At 42.2% G+C, this 19,008-nt stretch overlaps 1 protein-coding gene across 2 annotated transcripts in view; it reads right to left on the bottom strand.

Moving 5' to 3' along the window:
• Focad (focadhesin) overlaps positions 1 to 12,059 on the bottom strand; it is a 301,255-nt gene extending 289,196 nt beyond the window's left edge. For both annotated transcript variants that reach the window (XM_028859771.2, XM_037202700.1), the window contains exon 1: positions 11,973 to 12,059. The gene's annotated coding sequence lies outside the window, so the exon portion shown is untranslated. The remainder of the gene's footprint in view (positions 1 to 11,972) is intronic.
• Positions 12,060 to 19,008: the final 6,949 nt, after the last annotated feature.

Raw genomic sequence — 19,008 nt, 5'->3', positions numbered from 1 at the left:
CCACAGTGCTGGAGTTACAGGGGTGTATAACAACTGGCTTTTTATAGGGGTGATGCAGTTTTGAACTCAAGACCTCATGCTTTGGGTAGGAAGTACTCTTAGCACACTGAGTCATCTCCCAGGTCCACAACACATTGTTATTAACTACAGTCGCCATCTACACATCAGTTCTCCACCTAGTCAAGGAGTACAAGTTTTCAGTTACAAGTTGAGTAAACAAATCTATTCTGTCTAACATTGTTGGTAGACTAGCTATAGTGGACTGGTAGAAAAAGGAAGACAGAATCTACAAGCTGTGGTTCAGATAATGGGAAGAAAACAGAAACAACACTAAAATGTAGATAACTAAGCAGTGATTCGTCTGTTTTTAAAATAATGCAGTGACATGTGAGCCTCCTAAATCCTTAGAGCATGATTTGCTTCTGTCCATGTCTGTAAGGAAAGACTACATGGCAAGAGAATGCCAAGATTAGAGTATACAGCTTTATCTACAGAATGTCATCTGGAGCCACCCTTGACCATACACTACAAATGTTGGAGCTTGTATGCTTAGCTGTATTCAAGAGTCACGATGAACACATACACAGCTCCAATGCTACCAGCAACATCTGCAAGTCCCATCTACTTTCGACTTGCTATAAAGTCCCACTAGCCCTCTAAGAGCCTGCTCGCTAGAGTTATCACCCCAGGCACACCTGTGCTACTTGTAAAATCAGCAGCACTGATAATTTTTCAAACTAGTTGGGCATGATGGCACACACCTGTAATCCCAGCGCTGGACTGGCAGTGGCAAAGGATTACAAATTCAAGACCAGGATGAGCTACACACCAAGACTGCATACGCACACACACACACACACACACACACACACACACACACACACACACACACACACCCTAGAGAAAGAAGGAAATGGGCAAATGTATGATGGACTGTGGTAGATAAATGTTAAAGCTAGCATGAGACTGACAAAATAATTTGGTGAAATTAAGTTAACTTACTGTACTCGTTCTTCATGTTGCATTTGAAATTTTCCACAGTAAGATGCTTTAAAGAATAAAGAAAATGGTGAACACTCCTCCACTGCTGGTAGGAGTGCAAACTTGTACAGCCACTATGGAAATCAATATGGCAGTTCCTTAGAAAACTGAGACTTACTGGGCGGCGGCGGCGGCGGTGGTGGTGGTGGTGGTGGTGGTGGTGGTGGTGGTGGTGCACGCCTTTAATCCCAGCACTTGGGAGGCAGAGCCAGATGGATCTCTGTGAGTTCGAGGCCAGCCTGGTCTACAGAGTGAGATCTAGGAAAGGTGCAAAGCTACACAGAGAAACCCTGTCTCGAAAAACCAAAAAAAAAAAAAAAAAAAAAAGAAAGAAAGAAAGAAAGAAAGAAAGAAAGAAAGAAAAAAAAAAAAAAAAAAAGAAAGAAAAGAAAAGAAAGAAAACTGAGACTTGATCTACCTCAAGATCCAGGTATGGAGCCTGGGCATATACCCAAAAAATGCTCCATTCTACTACAACTATGCTCAACTATGTCCACTGCAGCATTATTCATAATAGTCAGAAACTGGAAACAACCTAGATGTCCCTCAACCAAAGAATTGATAATCAAAATATGGTACATTTACACAATGAAGTATTACTTAGCTATTAAAAAAAAAAAGACATAAAGAAATTTGCAGGCAAATGGACACATAAAAAAATAATCCTGAGTGGGGTAACCCAGACCCTGAAAGACAAATATGGTATGTACTCACTTATAAGTAGATATTAGCTGTTAAGTAAATGATAATCAAGCCACAATCCTCAGACTCAGAGCCAAGAGGAGGGCTCTAGCGGGAACGCATGGATCTCCCTGCTAAGAGGAAATAATTTTGTGTGTGGACTGTGAGGAGGTGGGGGACAAAAGAAGGAGGGGTCAGATCTGGGTGATTTAGAGGGTGCTGTGGAAATCTATTGCAGAGGGAACTTCCTAGAATCTATGAGAGTGATCCTAGTGAGGATTCCTAGTAATGGAGGACACAGACTCTGAACTGGCTATCTCTTACAGCTAGGCAAAACTTTCAGTGGTAGGACTGGGTTGCATTCAGCTGAGTTGTTGGCCAAGGGTCCTGTGGAGATTACTAAACAACCCAGGCCAATGCTAGGACAGAGGGTCATTCTCCAAATACTGACAGTGGGGCTCCATTGCCAAGGACATCCATATAGCTCACTGAACATAGAGGAGTCAAGCTGGTACCTGCATAGAGCCTTCCCCCCTATGTTTTCGTCTTTTTGGTGTGGAGAGATACTCTGCAGACTATGGAAAAAGAAACCTGGACACCAATCCAGACACAAATTCTTTGACTTATAATCTGCCCTGCCTCCAAGATGTGCTGGAGGAATAGTGGCACAGAACTTGCGGGGGTGGCCAACCAATGTCTGACTTCACTTGAGGCCCACTCCATGAAGAGGGAGCCAATGCTTGACAATACCTGGATGGCCAGTAACCAGACACTGGGTAGCCCAAAGACCTAGGGTAGAATCAAACACAACTGGCACAAAAGAAAAATCAGTAAAATGACTCCTAATGATATTCTGCTATACTCATAGATTGGTGCCTTTTCTAGTCATCATCAGAGAAGCTTCCTCTAGCAGCAGATGGGAGTGGATGCAGAGACCCACAGCCAGGATTATTCAGAGAGTCAAAGCTGGGGAATCTAGAGGAAGAAAGGACACAAAGAGTGTAGGAGTCAGAGGGGTTGGAGGACACCAGGAGAACACAACCCACTGAATCAACTAAGCAGGGAGTATATGGGCTCATGGAGACTGAAGAGGCAAGCACGGGGCCTGCATGGGTCTGCACCAGGTCCTCTGCATATATGCTTTGACTGTGAGCTTGGTGTTTTGTGGGACTCCTACAGTGGGAGCAGGTGTGTCTGACTCTTTTGCCTGCTCCTAGAATTTCTTTCCTCTTGTTGGGTTGACTTGTCCAGCCTTTTCTTACTGTATCTGGTTTTTTCGTGGAGGTTGATAGACGTTTTCTGAAGGGAGAGAGGGGGAGAGTGGATCAGGAAGAGAGGGAAGGTGCAAGGAGCTGGGAGCAGATGTATCTGAATGAGAGAAGCATCTGTTTCCAAATAAAAAAATGGAGGGGGGACAAAAAAAAGAAAAGAAAGAAAACGGGCCTGGGATGGTGGTGCACACCTTTAATCTCAGCACTTGGGAGGCATCGATAAGTAGATCTCCAAGAGTTCAAGGCCCGTCTGGTCTACATAGCAAGTTCCAAACAGCTGGAGCTATATGGTGAAACCCTACCTCAAAGAAAGGGTTAAAAAAAAAAGCAAAAGAAAGAAAATGGGCAAAAGGATGGCTCAGCAGGCAGAGGTGCTGTCCACCAAGCCTGACAACATAAATCTTATCTAAGGAACCCACATGGCAGGAGAGAATCACTCCCACAGGTGTCCTCTGATGTCTACATTCATACTGTGATATGTGTTGTACCCCACCATACACACACAAATGCAAATAATAAATATGAACTTTAAAAGACTAAAATGGGTAAAATAAGTAACTAAAAATTGTAATATTTCAATATTCATTGTTTAAATAAATATATAATCATTTTATCACTCCTCTGTTTGAAAGATTTTGTTAATGGCATGCAACAAAAGCAAAATGAGGCACTTAAGAGATTATAAATTTTATTCAGAATCATTCATTTTAAATGTGATGCTCATTATCATAATTTCATGGTTCAAACTGATTTTATAAGATGATTATGCCATATATTAAAATTTAAAATACTTTTATTTTGAATAGCAAGACATCTCTCATCTGATATACTCAGTTTGATATGTTTGGGGGAAGGAAGTCTCAACAATTTAAAAAAGATTTGAACTTTGTCTACCTTATACTGTAGCCCTTTTATATCAGCCACTTAAATTTTGTTTTGTGTGTTGTTGTCGTTGTTTTGGCTGGTTGGTGGACTGGTTAGCTGAGATGAAGTCTTCAGTAGCTCAGGCTAACCAGGATCTCCCCAACAGCCTAGGTTGACCTTAAACTTTTGATCCTTATGCCTCTCTCTCCTGAGTGCTGGGACACTCTATCCCCATGATGTCCCACTGGGGATATAACCTAGAACTTCATACATGCTGGGCAGGTGCTCTATCAACTGAGCCCAGCCCCGCCCATCAGCTTTGCTTGTCTGTTTTGACTTGGTTGGCTTTTTGCAGTGCTGCAGAATCCAGCCACGCCTTGCACATCCTAGGCAAGGATTCTCCCACTAAGCCACAACGCTAGCCATCAGCTTTGCAGTAAACATAACTGATGTAGACCACAGTGTGACATTTCTGCTCTGTGCCAAGAGCAAGTACCCAGTGCAGTTAAAGAAGACCATGATACTTTCCTTGCAAAAGACAGAGCCTTGGTGTACTACCCTGCTTAGCAAACCTTAAAAAAGAAAAAATAATAAAAACTCAAGAAGTAGATTACAAGCTGGACAGTGAGGGTGCACACCTTTAACCCCAGCACTTGGAAGGCAGAGGCAGGAGGATCTCAGTGAGTTCGAGGCCAGCCTGGTCTACAAAGTGAGTTCCAGGACAGCCAGTACTATTACACAGCGAAACCCTGTCTCAAACCCTCCCTCACGCCACCCCACCCCACAAAAGAAGAAGAAGTGGATTACAAAGGTATTTGGTACAAGAAGCCAAAAATGTCCTCACATGACAGCTCACAATTCTTCAAGGGCTTTTTCCATAAGACATAAAAGAGAAACCTGGGCCTTCAAAAAGTTGCAATACCAACGTCTACATATATTTGATGTATAAGTTCCTTGAAGACCCCTTGGGCCAGGCACTGTAGGAAGCACTGTGAGACAGATGCTCCTGCCCTGCTAGATTATGATCTTAGGAGAGAAGGCAGGCAGCAGCAAAACGGTAAGTCACAGCACTGTGGAAAGGTAACCAAGGGCAGGAGAAGGGGTCACACCAGGCAAGGGTTCCAGTTTTACGGGAGGATGAGCAAGAAAAGACTCACTAGCAGAATATACAGCTGAGCCAAGGCTTAAAGGAGCAGAGCAGGCCACAGTCACAAACGAGAACTCCAGGCAGCCGGGGGAAAGCAAGACAAAAACCATGGTGAGAACTTGTCTCATGTGAATGAGGTACAAGCTCATTTGAAAATAACTGACTGAGGTGGAATTGCAGTTGAGTGGCCAAAAATGGGTCAGCCTTTTAAAAAACTATAAAGACAGACTCTCCTTTTTAGGGGTGAGGGAAAAGGCCATTATAGGATTTCAGACAAAAGAAAGAAGAAATACAACTCACGTTTTTTTAAAAATGACTCTGGTTGTTGTGCTAACAGTATATAGGCAGAAAGGACAAAAGACATTAACTAGAAAGATAACCAGACATCACCTATAAGTACTTGAGAGACTAAGGCAGGAAAATTGCCAAGAGTTCAAGGCCAGTCTAGGGTATGGAGCAAGACTTTGTCTCAAAACACAAGAAAGGTAAAAGCTATGGTTGGCTGAGAGTTTAGTTCAGTGGTAGAGTACTTGCCTAACGTTGGAGATATCCTGAAAAAGAAAGGGAAAGGGAGGAGAAGGAGGAAAGAGAGAAGAGAGCAAGTAATGGTCTTAAATGTCATTCATTCTAGCTATACAGCCCTTTACAAAGTGACTGCTACTCAACTCATTTCAAAAGCAAACGAATTCTCCCATCTCTATACACTAAATTTGAAGACTATTGGGATAAACTATTATTTTGTGAGTGTGTGTGTGTGTGTGTGTGTGTGTGTGTGTGTGTGTGTGTACCTGCATGGATTTATGTGCACCACATGAGTGTAACTGTCTGTGGAGACCAGAAGAGGGAATCAGATCTAGTGGAACTAGAGTTCTAGGCAGTTGTGAGCCACCCAATGTGGATGCATGTGTGTGCACATGTGTGCATATGTGTGGGAGATATGTACCTATTCAAGTAACTGTGTGCACATGTGCATGCAGGTGTGTGTGCCTACATGTGCACACATGTGAAGCCCAGAGGTTCATGCTGGGTGTCATCCTTGATCATTCTCTGCCTTCTTTTCTGAAGCAGGGTCTCACCCCAGAGCTTACCAACTTGGCATGAGATCACAGCAGCTTTTATGTGGGTGCTGGAGACCTCAATTCAGGTCTTCATGCTTGTGCAGCAGGCACTTCACAGACTTAGTCAGCCAGTCAAAACACTTTAAAGAAGTCTTCCTCCCAGAGCTGCCAGCTAAAGTTATGCTGGGATCAAGAAAAATGGGCCTTGGCGGTTCGTGTTACTGGAGTTGTATCCATGCCAGTGGATGTCCACACACTCCAGAAGAGAATTTGACATTGCTGCTGCCACTGTTGCTGTTATAGCAATGGCAGCCACCCCTGCTACTGTTTCTGGGATTACCATTTCATAATTGCTTACTACAGCTAGCACAGTGGAGACCCTGGCAACAAAAGTAGCTACCACAGTTAGTTAATCTTCCACTCTATTGGGCATGATAAATTTAATTCAGTAGTTATATATATATCTCGATTGGCTTTGAAAATTATAAATTTATAAACTCAAGCTCCAGTTGCTTTTGGGATACTATCTTACAAGGACTCCAACTTACAGTATGGCTCGTTAAGGAAGGGAATGGCTCAGTTGCCTTTAGCCTACTGGCTATGGGTGAGATAGGACCTCTGTGGGTCTTTTCTGTGTTGAACACACAGATTGCAAGCCCAGTGCCACTTTGAGATCTTTGGCATCAGTAGCCTAAAAGCTTAAATTCTAATATACATGCCTCCTTATAATGAATGAGGTTGTATCTCAATAATCCCTTGTAAACTGAAATATCTTACTTTAAAAGCCTTCAATCCAGAGATGGCTCAGTGGTTAAAAACATTGGCTGCTCTTCCAGAGGACCTAGATTTAATTCCCAGTCCCACATGGTGGCTCACAACTATAACTCCAGTTCCAGAGAATCTAATGCTTTCTTCTGACCTCCTTGGGCACTACATACACAGAGTGTAAAGCCATACATACAGGCAAAACACCCATACACATAAAATAAAAACAAATTTTTTTTTAAAGCCTCTCATCTAGGCCAGAGAGATGACTCTGTGGCTAAATGTACAGTGTATTCTTTTAGAGTACCTGAGCTTGGTCCCCAGCACCCATGCCAGGTAACTCTCATTCCTCCATGGCACACTCACCCGTACTTACACACAAAAGTGCATGCACACCCACACAAGACAAAAGTTCCGTTCATTTAAATGCTTCAAGACTCAAAACATAAAGTCTGTCCTCTATTTCCACTCACTAACTAATTATGTCCTAACAGTATAAACTAGAAACTGAAGCTTTGGTTACATAACCAATATATTCAATGATTGTCAAACAGTCAATTTTAAAGTAAATCTTGAAAGCAAGTGGGCCAAAGAAAGAGGCTTTTCTTTTTCTGTTTTTGGAGACAGAGTCTCTCTTATTATGTTGTCCTGGCCTTCCTGGAACTCGCTATCCAGGATGGCTTTGAACTCACAAAGATCTGCCTGTCCCTGCCTCCCAAGTGCTGGGATTCAAGAGAGAAAATAGTATACAACAGGGATAAAACTATAGTTATAATACTCACAATTATAACATTTAATCAACATGTTTATCAGCTCAATAAGTAATTATGAATATGACTAAATAGAGACTGGAAGACATACTGTGGAACACTAAAAGGAACTAAAATATTCAGTTTACTTGGTTGGATGGAATGATTCATCGGTCTCCAGGAAAGTGAAAAGGTAAGTCATTTAAAGGATAATAAATATTTAATCCCAGGATTCAGAAAACACAGGTAGATCTCTGTGAGTTTGAGGCCAGCCTGATCGACCTAGTGAGACTTTATCTTAAAAAAGTAAATAAATAACAGACTATACACTTTGGATTCTCACCTTACTTTGTTCTAAATATATGCTTTCCCATCATAAACAATGAGGAATTGAGCAGCTTTTTTTCTTTATTTCTATAAGAGATGGTAGGGTCTCACTATGCTGTGTGGGGATGCACCAAAATCCTGGGCTCAGTCAAATCTTCTTGCCTAACCCTCCTGAGTACACATCACAGCTTCTAGAACTGTACAGACTTTGAAGTCAAAGATGTGACAATCTTTTTCTTTTCTTCTTTCTTAATTTTTTTAAAAGGGTTTCTTTGTGTAGCTTTGACTGTCCTGAAACTCACTCTGTAGACCAGGCTGACCTTGAACCCACAGAGATCCACCTGCTTCTACCTCCTGAATGCTAGGATTAAAAGCATGCACACCACCACCTGGCTAAGGTGAGACAATCTTAAGACAGTCCTTGACTTAAAATGGTTTGATTGATGTTTCTGTCCAGCTTCACAATGGTGTGTGAGAAATATACATTCAGTACAAACTGCATCTCAAAATTTAGTTTTGATCTTTTTCTCAGCTAGCAACATATGGAATGAGGGGCTGGGCATTTTGGGAAGCATCAGCAATCAGCAGCCTCCAATCAGCCACTGGATCACAAGTCTACATAGTCTACAGTATACTGTTGCTAGACCATGATGATCAGTAAACTAGGTATACTAAACAGATTGTGTGTGTGTGTGTGTATGCAGTGTGCCCATGTACATGTGCTGGCAGAGGCCAGAGAGAACCTCAATTGTCATCCCTTAGGTGCTCTGTATATTTTGTCTGAAACAGGCTTTTTCACTGGCCTGGAATTGGCCAAGTAGGCAAGGCAGGTTGGCTGCCCACCAAGCCTCAAGGATGCACTTGTCTTCACCTTCCCTTCACTAGGATTATGACCACAAGCCACCATACCCAGATTCGTTTTCAAACAGTTTCTAGAGATCAAACAGAAGTCCTCCAGACTGTAACATGCACTCTACCAATAGAGCACCTCTCCAATACTATTAAATAAACGTTTTTCCTAGATTTTTACTCTTACTTTTGTTTTTGGCACATGTGTGTGTTGTAAAAATGTATGCATGAGTGTTGGCACGTCTGTAGGTACATATGTGGGTATGGATATATGCACATTGTATGGAGACCTGAAGTTAACACAGAGTGGCCACTTCAATCCATTTTATTTACTGAGGCAGTGTTTCTCACTGAACCTATGGCTGGTCAATTCCAGCAAGTCTGGATAAGTAGCTTGCCCCAGGGATCTTCTGTCTCAGCAGATGTTTCTATTACAATTTACATGGGTGCTAGGGAATCCAAACTTTGGTTCTCAGAGCAAGCATTTTATCCACTGAACCAGACAGGTTCTCATTATGCAGCACTAGCTGGCCTAGAACTTACTTTGTAGACCAGGCTGGCCTCAAACTCAGAGAAGCCACCTGTCTTTGCCACCCAATTACTCATCATGTCCATTCTTCTTAAATGCATTGTTGATGTACAATATTATCAACTTACAATAAGATTGTTGGGCTATAACCTCTTCATAAGTTAAGGGGTCTTAAAAGTTAAGGGATCAAAGTACTCAGATGCCTAGAGAGTCAGCTCAGCAGTTAAGAGTACATACTGCTCTTCTAGAGTACTCAAGTTGGGCTCCCAGCACTCACATCAGGTGGCTCACAACTGCCTGTAATTCCAGATTCAAGGGATCTGATGCCTGGGGCTTTCACAGGCACCTGGGATCATGTAACACACAAAGATAATAATAATCTTTTTTAAAAGGTGGTCTAGGTGCTGATTTCAATCCCCAACAAAACTTAAACCAGAAAGGACAGCACTTGCCTTTATTTCATCACTGTGTAGATTGAAGCAGGAGAATTAGAAGTTCAAGGTCATCTTCATCCATACAAGTAAACAAATAATAAAACAAGCAAATACATGCATTCTCAGGCTAAATGGATGAAAATATAAATTAGCAAAATGATAAAAATCTAAAATGCCATTGTATTACTTTCAGTGTGACTTGACACAGATTAAAAGACCACACACTAAAATATTTTAATCTAGTGTTTGAAAAATAGATGGGATCTACGTTGTTGAAAAAGATTGTGTTAAATAATACAAATAAGGGAAGCTGACAAATATTACTTGTCCTAATAGCAATTCTTATTTCCCATGATGAAAATGATATACATAAGCTCTGCTCAATTTATTGCTATTTATGAATCACAGATTTAGAGTATACTTCTAAAGCTATGCTGTATTTTATCACATGAAAGCGCTCTAGATACAACTAGTAATGACTGTAATGGATTTACACCCCTAATATTAATTCAACTAACAGTTTATGGACAACGTCAAAAGGTATCTATCACAAGGCTCAGAATATCAGAATAATTACCTTAGAAATCATTTTACGCTAGAAAAGGGTGAACTGTTCTACTAGTAGCACTAATCAATCACCATATGAAAAAAAAATATTATTAATTCTACAGGTATTTTTCTACCTTGAAGTAAAATTTTATTTACTTTGGGGTTATTGGGCCTCAATTAGAGCCATCAAGCAATTAAAACTCACCAAATAGTAACATGATAAAATAAATGTTAAAATATTTTAATTTACCAAAAAAACTAAGCAAGATATTGACAAGAAATTGTAACTACTGACAAGATTAACTTGATAAATAAATAAGGCAGATGTTTTGGCTATCACTTATTGCCAAAGCAAGTCAAAGGCTTTGAAAACTGCATTCTTGTCCAGTTGTCTCTATATCGTACCTTTATATGTAACTAAAAAGTTCATAATTATTACACTTCAAAATTTAGATGAGTCATGGTTGGTGCTTTCTTTGCAGAAATTGGATGTCAATCAAAATTGTAACCACGCACTTGCTTGCTAGTCAAGTGTTTGTGAACAGAATTACTTGTCATTGAAGCATAAAATACATAATCATAAAATGTCATGTGTTTTTAATTTAGTTGGCTCCCAATTGCTAACATGGTTCAGTAAATCTGCTGTATGCCCGTCTCTCCTTGAACATTCCAAAATTACAGAATACTTAAAATTGCATCCTTCAATTTTCAGATAAGAACCCCATCTGCCTGTGGTCTTTAGTGGCACAGTTAGTAGGATTTACCCCCTCAGGGCCAATGTCTTTTAAGGTTTATTAGAAGGTAAAAAGAACCTTTGAATGAGGTCCTAGAGAGCTCTATCTTTTGCATCTAAATCTAGACCCTGAAAATGAACCACAACAGGAAAAAAAAGAAAAAAGAAAAGAAAAGAAAAAAAAATTCCATCTCAAATCTTGTCAACCCAGACACCAGCACTGGCATATTAACTGAAAGCAAAGGTAGGGAACGTCATTTAAGGAACTCACTTAAAAAGTTTGCAATGAATGAGTCAATGACTGCATAATGGAGAGGATGACTTCACTAAATCCAAAACCTCCAAACAAGGACTCAAAGCACCATGGCTGAAACCAATTCGGAGTAAGTGCTACAAAACGGCAGGTGCCTGCAAACCTCCACCTAGCTGCTGGACATTCAGAAGCCTCACATACAAACTCTTCAGAGACTGAGACCTGAGTCAGAAAACAAGTTCTGCTCACCCAATAGCCTTTGCATTAAAGTGAACATAACCTGCCTCTGAGTCCCGGGGAAGGAGGACAGTTGGGTCCAGGTAAGAGGGCACCAGAACCCCTTGCGCTGCCCGGGACCAGAGACTCGGTCAAGAAGAGGGACAAGTGCAACCTGAGGCAGGTAAGCCATTGGATCCGGCTGCCAAGCCCCTCCACAGCCAGCCGGCCCCGACGCTGCATTCCTGGGAACCACGCGAGGCCAGGTCCTCCTGGAGCCGGGCGCCCCGACAGGCCAGCAGAACCGCAGCAGGTCAAATGCCCTGCCCTCCTCCCGCGCCGCCCCGGCCCTGCCGCCACATGCTCCGCCGCCGGCCTGCAGCCCAGCCTAAATCCTCCGGCTTCCGCCGCCCTCGCCCCTGTGGCCGCGGCTGCAGGCGGTCCCGAAGTGGCGGCTGCCCACCCAGTGGCTGCCGGTGGACCGCCAGCCACGCCGCATGGCTTACCTCACTTATGCCACAAGCGCAGCTCGCACGGCTGCCTGACGTGGCCCACGCACCGCCTCCGCCACCCAGGGGCGGGGTCTGCCGAAGACAGCCAATGAAAGGTCGACTTCAAGAGCTCGTCCCGCCTCCTCGGCTGGGGCGCCCGCCCCACTCGTGCGCCTGCGCGTCCAGGCTTAGGCAGCGCTCAGCAGCTGTATGGTCCGCTGTTAGCAAGAGCTGGGCTGGGAAGTCTCAGTGGTGCAGACAGAAATCCGCGCCCGGCTGACGCTGTGGGGCGCGAGATCAAAAGATCCTGTCTGGAGATGCCACTGCACAGAGCCAGGGGGGCCTGTTGGCAGCCTGCCCCAGGGCAGCTTTGGGAGATGCAGGACAGCTTCTTAATATTGGGAGATTTTGTAAAGCGGGAGGGTGGGGTGAGGGCCGGAGTACTGATAATTCTGAAATTTTAAAGCAGAATCAGCTTGCTTCCTGTAGCTACTGCTCAATGCCTTCACTTCACCGTTCTATGCTGGTACTTCTACTTGCATAGTCGTCAGGGCCCAGGAATTTCTGCTGATTTGATCTAGGAAGAACTGTTTCAAAGAACTTTACTAAGCGTGTTACTGCTATCTGACATTTATTATAGTCCAGCATTTTCTTTACGAAATGGGGAGACTATCCAAAGAAGTCTGTGACACCTGGCAAAAACGCAGCAGACACAAAAACAAACTGCCTTAAATAATAAAGTCGTTAAAGGGAATAGAAGTCTATTAACTGGCTGTTTCTGAAACCCCGTGTACTTTTAGAAGCATTAGGAAGCTTTAAAAGAAGCCCGGGCGCCATCTCTAGAGGTTCTAATTCAATAGTTCTATCATAGGAACTTAGCAAGCAGTTTTCTAAATTAAATTTGCAAGGTCATTATTATATGTTAATAGCAAATTCTTGGTTTCCTATACGGCACCTAAGAAAAGTAATTATAGTCCACAGACCACCTCTAGATCTCCCAATAACTTACAATGCTTCCTTCCATTCTGTAAGAATTTGTCTAAATTAAGTTTGAACCTGCTTCTGTATTCAATCTCTTTTATCCTCAGAGAAATTTTGTGAGGTTTGCAATTGCCTTTTTTGGTTTTATTAGTTTGATGATATTCCCATCAGTTTTCCAAATACACAAGTACAAATTTTAGGAACCTTTTAATTTTTTCATCTTCTATTACCGTATTTCTGTTATTTTGAGACAGGGTCTCACTTTGTAGCTCTGGCTCTCCTGGAACTCTCTATGTAAACCAGGCTGGCCTTGAACTCACAGATATCTGCCTGCCTCTGCCTCCCAAGTGCTGGAATTTAAGGCATGTGCCATTACATCCAGCTTATGCCTGTGTTTTTTGAGGCTTGTTGGTCCTAATTGAACATGTCAATATGTCCACAGCACTATTTTAAGGATTTCAATTTATTTAATTTGCAGGACAAATTGAATAGCAGAGTTATTACATTTTACAAATAAAGAAACCTAGGCACAAAATGTGAAACAATTTGATCAAAGCTATGTACCTAGCTGATAGCAAAGCCAAAATTCGAACCCAAACACTCTGCTCTCAATAAATAAATAGTCTGCTTCTACAGAGTGTGTAGTTTAGGTCCTTGTGGGGAAATACTGACTCTTAAAGAATGGTGGGGAGCTTACTTTTAACATATTCTTAGCCCATTTTTTTACTTCTATAAGAAAATGCTGCCAGATGGTGATGGTGCGCACGCCTTTAATCCCAACACTTGGGAGGCAGAGCCAGGTGGATCTCTGTGAGTTCGAGGCCAGCCTGGTCTACAGAGCGAGATCCAGGACAGGCACCAAGACTACACAGAGAAACCCTGTCTCAAAAAAACCAAAAAAAAAAAAAATTCCTTAGCTAGGTGAATATATCACAAAGAGCAGAAATATACTCCTTATTCTATAGGCTGGAAAGTCCAAGCAAGGAACGAGCAGATTTGTCATCTGGTGGGGGCTTGCTCCACAGACAATACCTTCTCTGTGTCCTCACATGGCAGAAGGGCTGAAGACTCTCAAAGCCATTTTTGGTTCTTTTTCTTCTCCCTGAAGATGCTGAAAGACCAAACTGGGGGGGAGGGGGCTTCACATATTCTAAGTGTGTGCTCTACCACTATCCTAGAACTCTCTCCCCTTCAGACCTTTCTTCCTACCCCAGATCCTCCTCCCCCAAGCTCACATCCAAAGCACTAGGTAGCCAAGGTTGACTTTGACTCATAATTCTCTTGTCTCAGCCTCTCATGTGCTGGGTACATGCTTCATCGGGCCTGGTCAAACCTTTCTTATAAGGACACTAATCTCATCCATGAGGGTTGAGCCATCATGATCTGATCACCTCCAAGTGCATCCTCTCTCTTGCCCACCCCCTACCACACTGGGGATAACCCAAGACTTTGCATGTGCTAGGCAATTGCTCTACCACTGAGCTATGACCTCGATACTATTGCACTGATACCAGCTCTTGATACCATTGCACTGGAAATTAGCTTTCAACATAGGAATTGCAAGATTGAAAATGTGATCCAGAACTGTGCTTACCCCAGAGTTCAATTTAGCAGCCAGCACATTGACAAGACCAAAAGTTTACACTTTATAAAGGTATACACCTTAAAACCAGAAAGAGTTCCAGAAGCTGTCAGACACAAATTTTTATTAATGTGTGAATGAGATATATAAGTCATATACTAGGCTAGTAAATGCATTGAGTTTTCATAAATGTATTCAATTTCAAAAACTACTATTTTCCAGAGACCTTTCCCCACCTGCCAGCACAAACATACCCGCATCTCCCTATGGTGCACTGACTAGATTCAAATCTGCAATTCCCCTGTCTCATCCCCCTAGGTAGGGGATAAGGAGGTGAAAAGGTTGGAAGATACAGAGTGGAGTTTACATTTATTCAGGAAACCTGTAGAAGATGATCTAGATTTCACATCAGCTTTAATAGAACTAGCCATTAAATAATCAAAAAATGTTTCAAACATGTATGCTTCTCGTGTATATGCAAATAAATGCCTTGCTTTTTAAACATTTTTATCACATTTATTTATCGTGGTGGGGGTGGCATGTATGTGCCACTATGTGAGTGTGGCGATCAGAGAACAACTTGTAGAAGTCAGTTCTCTTCTTCTACCATGTGGGTCCCCAGGATTCCACTCAGATCATCAGGCTTGGTGCCAAGTGCCTTTACCTGCTGAGCCATCTCCCCAGCCCCTCCTTGCTTTTTAAAAAGTCAAGACAATATCTACCATCTCTAAGAAGTAGGCAAGCAGACAGTCTTCCTCTGTTAAATGCCTTGTATTCTTCCCCCTGAAGTAGTTAGGCAGTTAGTTCTTTATTGTGCAAGACCCTTTAGATAAGTAGTTTTTGAAGCCAGCATAGAAGGGCCTATTGACTCTAACAACAACAAAAAAGAAAGAAAGAAAAGAAAAAGAAAAAGAAAAAAAAAGGGAGTAAGAAAAATGTGTCCACTCCCAAATCATTAGCAGAACTGAAAAGAATATGCTAACAAAAAAAGACACAGTAGTCTGAATCCCGACTGTAAAGAGGTCATGTCACCCACAGCATCAAGGGAGACACAAAGCCTTGAACTTGCACCCAAGCATGCTGGGCTGACTGAGCACGCCCACACATTCATCAGCAGGCTCGGCACTGGGAGGCGAAATTCACTACTGAGTCATAGAGAGCCACTGTCAGCACATAACAGAAAGCAAACTCATTAGATTTAATTAGATGTGGGTGGTTTCAATTGTCCCTGTTCCATTAAAAATAAAAGCCAAAGTCCTTACACAGGCCAATTAGGCCATATATGGTTTACCTTCCCTGGGCCTTGCACCTCTATCCACATCACACACATCATCACCTTGACCTTTCCTCCCACACCCTCCAGCTCTCTCTTCCTATTCATCCTGCTTCCTTGCCCCTGCAGGAGCTTGGCTCTTCCCCCAGCTCCCTTCATGACTCATTCCATTGGAATCATTCAGATCTTTGCCAAGATGTTACCTTCTGGATAAGGCCTGTTCTCAGTCAGGGTCCCAGCAAGAAACAGATGGCATAATCAAATTAGGAAAATTGGAACTGCTTAATAAGGGACTATAACAGGGCTCTAGGTAGAATTTTTAAAGATCACAAGGGAAACTTAGTAACATGGACAATCTCAAATCACCCCTTCACATAGGTAGTACAGTAAGAAGAAGCTGCATGTGTAAGACTATCAAGAAGGAAGACATTTGATCAAGAAACACAGCAGACTCTAATGATGCAACAAGAAGAGGCTGAGGGAATTAATTCTTCCCTTTCCCACTCTCCTGGTCCAATGGAATTCACACAGGTCAGGTCCTGGAGCACAGAGGAAAGATAAAAAGAAGGTTTTGCCTCCATCATCGGTAACAGCTTTTGCTTTTGCTGTGTAATAGAACTTACAAAGTCATAACTATATATTCATTCTCAGGATCCTATGGGCTCCCTAGGAGGTTCTTACTGTCCAGGCTGGCTTTGCTAGTTCCTTTGGGGTCTGTTTATCTGTCTTCACTCAGTTTGAAGACTGACTGATCTGGGATACTTTTATTCACATGCCTGGTATGTTGAACAGTGTAAGGTAGAGCAGTAGGTATGAATCAGCCATGTGTATCTATTAACTGTAGCCAATCACAGTTTTTTTTAAAGTAGGATTTATCTCAATAGTATAGCACTTCAGTTCCCAGCACTGAGCCATCTCACCATCCCTGAAACCACAGATTTTTTAGAACAAAAATCTCAAAGCCAGGTATGAGATATCTCCCTACTCGTTTTATTAGCCCAGAAAGCCAAAGAAGGGAAGCACCCAAAACAATACAGGCTACTGCCATTTTGAGGTTGAAAGCCCAAGATGGGGTAGCCTCATTGATATCAGTACTATCTTATATTCTAAAATTTCTATTTCACCAGATATCACCAAGGAAATGAAATAAAAGTAATTTTCCTGAGGGTTTTTTTTTTTAATCCTTTTTTTTTTTTTATTCTCCCAAGACAGAGTTTCTCTGTGTAGCCCTGGCTGTCCGGGAACTCACAGAGATCTGCCCGCATCTGCCTACCAAGTGCTAGAATTAAAGGTGTAAGCCACCACCACCCAACTATCCTTCTTGATATAATGCTTTTAATATTTATACATGTTAGGTGCTAGGAGTAGTGGTGCATGCCTTTGGTTCCATCTCATGGGAGGCAAACGCTGTGAGTTCGAAGCCAGTCTGGTCTACAGAGTGAGATCCAGGTCAGGGAGGCAGGGCTGTACTGCAAGACCCTTTGCCTGAAAAAGAAGGTTCGAAGGAATCAACACCACCAAGTGGGCTAGAGGTGTCTCTGGACGTGAGATCACAGGTCTGCTCTCCAGCACTACAAAAAATGAAGAGGACTATTAAAATACCTTGAATATACACATGGTTCTTGTCATTCATCCATCAGTGGCCATCAGGTTGTTTTCATATCCTACTATACTCATGAATAAGTAGTATAGATATCAATGCAAGATGCTAATTCTATTTCCTTTGGAGATTATAACTAATATTCCCTCCCTGGGAGTAACAGAGACATCTACCCTTCCCACTAAGGTCCCAACAACAAACTGATGTGTGATTGATTCCAAAGTTCACCTAGGAGAACCAATGAGTTAATTAGGCTTCCTTACAGAGCAATGGGTAACAGTTATAGGCAGGGGCATAGGGGACCTTAAAGTAGTCACAGTGGAAGGTTTGAACCCAGAAGGGATGATGGGTTCCTAGATGGAACCCCCACCACCCTCTCCTCTGTCTTCCCCACATATATCCTCTAACCCCTCCTAAAAAAGCACACAAAATTTGGAAAGAACAACTTACAAGTGATTGGGAGGCGTGGCTGGATACTCAGGTGAGGATCTCATGACCCTTCCTGCCCCCTCCTTATTTGAGGGAAGATAAACAGTCAACAGGCCCAGGGGTGATGGTCTTTTGAGAGCAGGCCAGCAGAACTCGTGAAGATGGTGGCAGTTTGGCTCAGAACATAGTCCTCTACAAGGGAGATTATCCTGAAATATAATCGCAGGTAGTGAGATAACTTAATTTGCAGTGTTTGGTGAACTTCTATAAAGGCTTTACTAAGATAGATGTATTTCCTACTCCTCTGACCTCAAGCTGGGGATTGGGCCTCAGACACACTAGACAAACATCTATGGCTGATTATAGCACCAGCCCTTTTAGGCTTTGTATTTTGAGACAGGAACATAGTTACTCCGGCTATCACTGAACTCATTCTGTAGACCAGGCTAGCCTTGACTTATGCTCTTCCTGCCTAAGACTCCCAAATAGCTGTAATTATTGGCCTCCTCCAGTAGATGTGGCTCCTGGATTCACTTTCTATCAAGGTTTGTTTGACTGTTTGTTTGTTTTGCTGTTAAGTTCCTTGAGTTTCACATATGTTTGGAATGTGAACCTCTTTTGTATATACAGTGTTACAAATGATCTACCCCCTCCACAGACTTTTTCTTCACTTGGTGAACTGTTTCAGGTTGGTCTACTATTGACTGTGATTTTGGTGTCATATCAAAAAAAAAATTACCATCTCCACCAATTTCAAGACTTCTCCTAGTAGTTAGGCAGATTCAGGTCTTAAATGTGAGTTATCAATCCACCTGAATTTATTTTTTTCCAATAGGATCTAATTTCATTCTTCTGCATAGAGATATAACATTTAAAAAAATATTTAAAGAGACCATTTTTGACCCATTGTGAGTTTCTGGCATTCTTATTGAAAATCCACTAACCACAGAGTATGAATTTATTTCTGAGATACCTGTTTGGTTCCATTGTTCTAATTTATACAAGTGCATATTCTTTCCCTCCTAATCACGCCCCCCCCACCGCCCCACCTGCCTTGGTTGTTTGTTTGTTTGTTTGTTTGTTTGTTTGTTTGGCTGGTTTTGGATTTTGGTTTTTGTCATTGTTGTTTTTCGGTTTTTGGTTTTTCAAGACAGAGCTTTGCTGTGTAGCCCTGGCTGTCCTGGAA

The sequence above is a fragment of the Peromyscus leucopus genome, chromosome 2 (assembly GCF_004664715.2).
Source record: "Peromyscus leucopus breed LL Stock chromosome 2, UCI_PerLeu_2.1, whole genome shotgun sequence".
Classification (NCBI taxonomy): domain Eukaryota; kingdom Metazoa; phylum Chordata; class Mammalia; order Rodentia; family Cricetidae; genus Peromyscus; species Peromyscus leucopus.
Note: the sequence above shows the minus strand (reverse complement) of the source record. Positions and strands in the feature narration are given on the sequence as shown.